The sequence below is a fragment of the Caretta caretta genome, chromosome 1 (genome assembly GCF_965140235.1).
Source record: "Caretta caretta isolate rCarCar2 chromosome 1, rCarCar1.hap1, whole genome shotgun sequence".
NCBI lineage: Eukaryota > Metazoa > Chordata > Testudines > Cheloniidae > Caretta > Caretta caretta.
In genome coordinates, this window is record NC_134206.1 from 214,900,846 (window position 1) to 214,908,475 (window position 7,630).

Consider the following 7,630-nt stretch of genomic DNA (forward strand, 5'->3'; position numbering starts at 1 on the left):
GACTGGTTTCTTGGGACTGGAAGGAACCTGAATATTTTGTGATTTTTGGTGTAACTAACCATTTATCACTGAGTCCATCTTGCCTGGGTGCCAAGAAACACTGGAGTGCCCAAGGGGACAGTCTGTGACTCCATGGTAAGACTGTTACAGTGATCCAGGAGTTCCACCTGTCACTGCGTTAATTAAATCTGATTATGGAACATACCACCAGTTTGGGGTGTCTCCTGTGTTACACAGATCCTCAAGGCTGCTATTGTGTTGCTGGCCTTATGGATTTGAGCCTCCTCCTTTCACTCCACACCTAGCTCTTATGCTGTTTTAGTCTTCTAAAGGTGTTTTTTTAAATCTCATTTAGCTCCTCTTTCATTTCATAATCTCACTCGGCATGTTTCTCATTGTCAGTTTTCATGGTATGTTCCTGTTCCTGGATATATCTCCCACACCAGTCACCACTGTTATGGAGACAGGGAGTCTTGCCCAAATCCTCCTCCTTAAAAGAAACCATGCAACTCTAATCTCTGTCACACAGCTAAAATATCTCCTCCTGTAATCCCTAGATAGTTGCCTCTTCCAGCAACGTCTCAGGTGCATCCCCTTATCTTACATCCTCTCCATGTGATGCAGAGATTCTCTGCTCTTCCTTTGCAAAAGAAAGTGAACATGAGTTTAGAATCCATGACGATGAAAACCAAAGTAGGGGCTGGCCAGTGATAGGCAGAGCAGGAGCTGTTCTGTACATACCCCCACACTCCCACATATCCTTTGTTGATGACTCTCAGTCCTGTCCTGCAGCAACCCCTGCTATCCTGGTCCTGGATTTCACACTCAGCTCTGCCAATGCCCCTCAATCCTGACATGCACCCCCTGCTCTTTCAGTCCTGAGCTCTCCCCACAGCTCTGCCAATGCAACCTCAATCCTGACACGCAGCATCATGTGGTATCCTATTCTTGAAATCCTCACACAGCTCTGCCTGCACCTCTCTCTTACCTGCCATACCCACGGAAATGTGCCTGGCTCTCTCTTGAGCAGAAGACAGAAATTGTGCTGTATTGTGCAATGGTTTAGATTTGTTTGCAAAAAGAGGCTAGGAAGCAACACACACACATTCACTGACTTCAGCAAGACTGTCAGCAAAACAACCTTGGATCCAAGAATAATGTGTGGAACCTGATCCATTTAAATCTTGTCCCTGAGAATCTGATTAGATGCCCTTCCTTCTCTGTTCTCTATCTGTTTTGGGAGTGCCAGTCCCAGCAGATTAACATGCAAGGCTGCTCTGGGCATTTCTAGCAGGTATAAAGAAAACTAACGACTCCCTGACACATACCCACAGGTGTGAGTTGTGGCTCACAGGGTGAGGGAACAGATCACAGTGGTTTATATAACTGAACAGATTGGCGATGACACAAAGCAACGGAGGAAAAACAAGCCACTCCCTGCAGAACCGGTTGTATGGTCACTGCGTTGCTGGGGCCTGCCACTGTTGATATTATTACTGCACACTGATAATGTCTCTGGGAGGGTTAGAGTGTTTTGATAGTGTTCCAGTCTCCCAATCAAGGGGCAATGCATGGGACAAGGGTGTTTCTGTAATTCATATCCCCTTCCGTACTATTCAAATCCCCCTTCTTTAGCTATTGTAACAATGACCTCAAGTCCCTGCTCTTCAGAATCTGCCCCACCGCATCCAGTACTAAAAAGCATGGCCATGCATCACCCCCTTGCCTCAGACAACTACCCTGCCTGCTCAGGCATTGCAGGAACGAACTGAAAATAGCTCTCTTGTCATTTGAAACATGCCTTCAGCCTGCCTCAGGGATGTGGCTTCTCATTACAATGCACCTCAGCAACTCTGCTCAAGGACCACAGCACTTGCCTCCTCTATGTCCTTTCCCCAAATGTCACCTGGTGTGAGAGCCTTCTCTCTGCAGCTCCAGCCACCCAGAACAGACTCTCTCTTTCTCATTGACTGTCTTTGTATTATTTCAGAACCCGGGGGGAACTTTTTGCCTTTATACTATTATTATTGTTGTAGTAGTGCCTAGAGGTGAATCAGGCCAGGGTCCCATTGTGCTGGGTGCTGTATAAACATAGAATCATAGATTTTAGGCCAGAAGGAACCATTCTGATCATCTAGTTTGACTTCTTGTATAACACAGGCCAGAGAATTTCACCCAATAATGCCTGCATCAAAGCCTGTGACTTCCGGTTCAACTACAGCGTATCTTTTAAAAAGACAGCTAGTCTTGATTTTAAAACATCAAGTGATGGAGATCTATTGTAACATATGGTAAATGAAAGTCTCTGCCCCAAACAGCTTACAGTCTAAAAGACAAGACATAAGAAATGGATGACAAAATCAGGTGGGCAAGGATACAGGGTGGGGGAGATGGGTTAAAAATATTAGGACATTGGGCACTTTTTAATCTCTCTCTCCCTCTTCCACTGTCATTACATTCTGTACACTACTCTGAGTGCTATCATTTGGACAAAGGCTATTACTTGTGATAGACCCAATTCCATGAGGGGAAAGCAGTCTCCAGTCTCACGGTCTCTTTCCTGACACTGACACAGGGGTGCCCCAACTGATGGTGCTTTTTCTGATGCAGACTCTCCTCCCATGAGGAATGGACTGAGATTCACCAACATATTGCTTCTGAATGGCCCTCACAGCTAATGACTATATGATACTAATGAATGATTGGTGCTCACTCCAGCCTTTCCAAGACAGGGGCGAGCTGATGAGAGGACTCCTTAAAAGAAATCCTCTCTCTTTGTGAATGAGGTAACATGCTGGCTCTCAGAATACCAGTTTGGATGGGAATGCTGAGTCCCCTCCTGCATCCAGATAGGTCCAAAGAGCTGTTCAATATCTTGTGACACTAGCACATAGGGTCCTGGTACCTGTCTCTCCCAGGCATTGCACCAAGGTGTATTACGTAAAGTGTTGACTTTGTGCCATCTATTTAATCAGATGTAGAAGAATAAGTTGCTGCCCCTCCTCTTTGGCACCAGGCCCAGCCTTGCCAGACATCCATATAAGCTGGACCCCATACCTCAGAGCATCCTGCCCAGGGGATCAGCACGAGAGAGAGGCTACCCTGATCCTGATGAAGATGATGAGCCTCCTGTGGACCAAGAGCCTTCTCTTCATCCTGTCCATCCCGTGCCTCTGCTCCAGCCAGCCCTCACCTCCCCTGTTGCATTTCTCTGCTTTCCTGGACCACTCAAACAAGGTCTTCATGCCCTGGGGCCATGATGAAGAGGAGATGATAAACTTTGAGCTCCAGGTCCACACTGTTGGCTAGGTGGCATTTGGATTCAGCCCTCATGGAGAGTTTCCTGGGTCCAACATTGTGATCGGGGGCATTTTCCCCAATAGCAGCATCTATTTCTCTGTAAGTAGAAAACATTTCCCCTCCTTTCCCCTTTTCAGAGTGTCATGCTTTACACTTACTGCATTCAAGGCAGGATTCTGTGTGGGTTGAGTTCACAAGCAGGAAGATTTAGATAGATTTGGGTCATTCCATCTACTATCAGGTCAGTGGATGCTTCCAGAAGCAGTACAGTCCTGCTAACACATGGCCGATGCGCCAACACACATGCAGTCAACATGGAGCTAGGTTCACAACCATATCCCTCACCACTATACATGCTCATGCAGACATACCTGCTACCTGCCTTCACCTAGATACATACCTGAAAACCCTGCATGCTTCTGGTTACTAACATTCCCATGCTCTAATGAAAGTCCCTGGTCCACCAGTTCAATGACCCGCTATGACTAGAGATAGGGGAAATCATGTATGGTTTATTTCCTTGGTTCTCAGCCAGGGTACACATATCCCTGGTGGTATGCAGAGGTCTTCCAGGGGGTACATCAACTCATCTAAAAATTTGCCTAGTTTTACAACAGGCTACATAAAAAGCACTAGTGAAGTCAGCACAAACTAAAATTTCATACAGACAATGACTTCTTTATACTGCTCTAATTCTATACACTGAAATGTAAGTACAGTATTTATATTCCAATTGATTTGACAATTACATGGTAAAAATGAGAACATAAGCAACTTTTCAGTACTAGTGTGCTGTGACACTTTTGTATTTTTATGTCTGATTTTGTAAGCAAGTAGTTTTTAAGTGAGGTGAAACTTGGGGGTATGCAAGACAAATCAGACTCCTACAAAGGACACAGTAGTCTGGAAAGGTAGAGAACCATTGGTTTATTTTATGTGGATTCTGATGACATTTGTTTTGTCAGTTTCACTTCCTGTGGTTTCACTTGCCTTGAGTTTTGCTATGTCTTTTTTCCCATTCAGACAAAAAGATGAGTTAAATCCCTACCACTCTAACTTCTCCCAATCCTTGAAAGGCCAGATAAAATGTAACCTGTAGCCAAACCATTCCTCATTCTGAATTTGCAGAACCAAAGCTCAGCTGATTAGGTTTTGCAAAATCCAAGCCACCCCAGTTTGCCCATTATGGAACACAGGTCAAACTCAGTATAGTATGGTAAACATGTGAGTCTAACCAAACCAACAAGTTCTGTGAAGACTTGGGTGTTACTTGTAAAACATTTACCATGTATTTAGTTATCACCAAGCCCCTTAGAAAACCAAAGAGCTTAATCTCCGAATAGTTCTGTTTATCCAGAGGCTTTTTTTTTTTCTGAACATTGATGAAACTTTGCAGGGTCAAAATATATCTATTCTACTCATCTGGTTTCATTTCCATTTCATGTTTGAACCTGAAACTAAATTAGTTTTGCATGTTTTCATTGGTTGGTTGTGAAATTCTGGTCACAATGACCAGAATTTTCAAAATGATTCGGGAATGCTTTAATTTTTTAAGGGGTCTCATGATGTCCTCCTAATAGTGAGGCACCCCAAATCATTAGCTGATGTAACTTCAAGATTGTGGCTAGCATGGGACCTCTGATGGTTGGGAAACCACAGGTGAGGGGCAAAGAGTTTCCAATAGTCTTGGCAGATCCAGAAAGGTGTATAAGAATATAGGCAAGCATGCTCACGCACACATGAATACACACATCTACACCCCATATTAGCACTCACCTATTAGCTGAACCAGTAGTACAAACAATAGGTAAATTCGGGGGGAGGAGGGGAATGTAGTTAAGTGTAGATGTAGTATGTGTGTATGTTTACACTGCTCTCTCTCCCTCTCTCTCTTAATCATTCTTCTCTTTCTCAAGAGTGAGAGATATTTTTCCAAATACGTCTCAGGGATAAGAAATGTCTAGTGAATGATTTTACTTCTAGTTTTTAATACTTATTTTGTGTATTGGTTTTTGTGTAACTCATTTTGGGACTGTTCATCTTTGCTTTTTTAGCTTAATAAATAACGTAATACAAAGGGGAATTTCAAAGAATAGAAAACAAAGGAGGTATTTTCTAACTCCCCTCTGTAATGTGATTCCCAGCTTGGTGAAGGAATGGTTTAGAGGGATTCGAGAAGCTACAATTAGAGGCAATGGAGGAGAAATTGAGCAGAAAAAAAAGGATGTCAGGCTGGGTATCAGGAAATGCAGGGAAGGTGATACGAGGTTTTGGATAGTCACCCCAAGGAGCAGAGATGTGCTACCAATATATTCACAAGGGGCTCCTATAAAAATGTTCCCTCTTAGCTCATAATAACCTCCTGTCCCAGGGACATTTAAATGCTTTCACAATCATGATTGATAGAGGGGACTCCACTTGGCAAAGAAACTTATATTAAGTGCACTTAATTGGAAAAAAATGTACTTTGTACCAGAAAAATATTCTGAGCACATAAATAGTTTAGCAAAGTGTTCTGCTTGTTCATTTGAAATGGGATGGGTCGATGGAAGTGAGGTGGTGATCTTATAGGGGGATATAGGATCTCCTGTCCTAGGAAATTTTGTTTCTTGTCCATTCCAAAGGGGGGGAAATTCTGCAAGCTCTTTCATAGTGTATGGACTATATTTCAGTCATAGAGCTTATCTTGACGGCACCACCTTTCTCAGTTGCGATTGAGGGCCACCTCCCATCACATTCACAATTACATTGATCACCTCCCTTCCCATTCATAATCACATAACATTCCTATGGCAACTGCTTCAACCGCTTACACAGATAAGTAGCATTAGAAAGGTAGCTGATAAATGTGTAGAGGTCATTTAATGCAATTTAGAAGCTGGAAATAAGGAGGAAAACACCAGCTGTTTGTGCACCACCAGCAAGTGCTGTGCAGACCACTACTGATCCATGGACAACAGTCTGAAACTAGACAAAATTCAGGAGAATACATTGTGGGGGTGGATCTCTTGTCTATCAGCCCAGTGCCATTCTGTACTGTCTTCAAGCAGAATTCTGTGTCGAGTCCTTAATGATCAGAAATTAGGGGTGAATTTGCTTGGATGTGATAACATGCTGTGAATCTTGTTTTGGAGACATTTCATTTATACAGTCATCTCCATCTTCCTTGGGTCAGTTGAACTTTTTTTTTCCACTATGTATTTGTCCTACATGACTAATCTCATTCAGCCCATCCTGGTTCCTGTTTAAATTCCTCTTCTGTGGCAGGCTGTGGAACATTATCCAATCCCTCATTTTTTGCTCCAAATCATCAGAGCCTCAGTGATTCTGCCCTATTCACTTCTGGTCTCAAGATATAGGATTTCATGCTTTGTTGCACCCCTCTGATGCTGAGGCAGTCCTGGAGGGAAGTCACTTAAACATGTTTCCCAAAAGAAGAGTTGAAGGTGTACATTTTTGCATTTCCTGTAGTGGGTCAACTTGCCAAAACCCTTGACTTGCAGCAGTACAGAAAATGCTCTTGTATTTTGAAGTCTAGGCATGACAGGCCACATTTGTAAAGGTATTTAGGCACCTAGAGATTCAAACCTATTAGGATTTTCAAAAGCACTAGGTGCCTAATTCTCATTGAGATCAATGTGAACTGGGCACCTAGGCACTTTTGAAAATCCCACTACCTCCTTATCTGTATCTTTAGGCATCTAAATATCTTATAAAATCTGGCCTTACATCTTCTCCTGTTCTCATAGGGTAGCACTCACCTTTGATGACCTCATTCAATCCCTTTGTATGTGTGTGTATATATATATATATATATAGATATATATTCTAAACGTGTTTGGTTTTCTTACAGTGACTGTACTGATAAAGCAGTCTGTTAGGCAGAATATTCAGAAGGGTTCATCACCCATAACCAGGGCCCATTTTTCAAAGGCTGGGTGCTGATCTCTTTTGAAAATCTGCCCTAAGTGTTACAATGGGAGGTGCTGGGTGCACAGCTCTTTTAATCATCTGCTCTATTGATTTCTCCACTTGCTCCGTTTTTGCTAAAGATTCAGATTAGTTTACTTCTGAAAAGCAGTGGATGTATTGTTTCTTGACTTTAGCAAAGCTTTTGACATGGTCTCCCACAGTATTCTTGTCAGCAAGTTAGAGAAGTATGGGCTGGATGAATACACTATAAGGTGGGTAGAAAGTTGGCTAGATTGTCGGGCTCAACGGGTAGTGATCAATTGTTCCATGTCTAGCTGGCAGCCGGTATCAAGTGGAGTGCCCCAAGGGTCGGCCCTGGGGCCGGTTTTGTTCAATATCTTCATAAATGATCTGGAGG